The 882-nt window shown below is 39.3% G+C and overlaps 1 pseudogene; it reads right to left on the bottom strand.

The window, feature by feature from the left end:
* Positions 1 to 650, bottom strand: part of LOC107575033 (zinc transporter 2-like) — a 3,518-nt pseudogene extending 2,868 nt beyond the window's left edge.
* Positions 651 to 882: the final 232 nt, after the last annotated feature.

The raw sequence follows: 882 nt of genomic DNA, 5'->3' as shown, positions 1-882 counted from the left end.
CATATACATATATATATATATATATATATATATACACACACACACCTGATCGATGCCATCCAAAGGTCAGATGTTTGGACGGTGGTCTAGAGGAAATCCACAATGAGAAGAGACTGATCGAAATGCTGCCAAAGTCAGTGAGAAGATGTGCAGCATCGGTCATTATAGCGAGACTGTGAGCAGCGTAACCACCTGCAAGAGCAGAACGTCAGCACACAAGTCTTAAATGCATCTAAAGATAACAGTAAGTTCATGCCCATTTACTTTTGCAATCAGCAGGTTATACAGCAGACTAAACCCTTTAAACAGAGCATGTCCTTTTATTCTCACCAATGACTTCTCCGATCATGAAGATCAAGCACACAGCACATGTGATGAGTAACCTCCTCCTGGCCCGTGTTTTGCCCTGCTGCTTCAAGCCTGTTTCTTTCAGGCTGTGACAATGTAACGCTTGAGTGTCACGTTTACACTCAAACTGAGTGCCGAGGCATTCATCCTCTGAATTATCCAGAAGACTAAAAGAAACAGAATGAAGAAATCTAGATCAAATACTTCAAACAAGTCAGATTGGTTAACTGAATTTAAGAGACTTACCCCAAAAGTTCAAGCGAGTCCGTCATGGTCTTGTCCTGCTTGTTCTACAAATTCATTATGGAGACAATTAACAAAAAAAATCGTGCTTGTATTTACAAGCCAAAAAGTCAAAAATTGTAAAACTGTAGATAAACTTATGTGAAACTTCAAGTTTGCAGTTGGACTAAAGCCATATGCTGTTTCACACGCTGCTGCTATAACATGTCAGAAAAATGTGTCGGTGCAGTGAAACCATGTTTAGATTTCATCAAGGTCACATTGCAAAACTAGCGATAAAGAAAGAAAAAA

The sequence above is a fragment of the Sinocyclocheilus grahami genome, unplaced genomic scaffold (assembly GCF_001515645.1).
Source record: "Sinocyclocheilus grahami isolate Dianchi unplaced genomic scaffold, SAMN03320097.WGS_v1.1 scaffold2443.1, whole genome shotgun sequence".
Taxonomy (NCBI): domain Eukaryota; kingdom Metazoa; phylum Chordata; class Actinopteri; order Cypriniformes; family Cyprinidae; genus Sinocyclocheilus; species Sinocyclocheilus grahami.
Note: the sequence above shows the minus strand (reverse complement) of the source record. Positions and strands in the feature narration are given on the sequence as shown.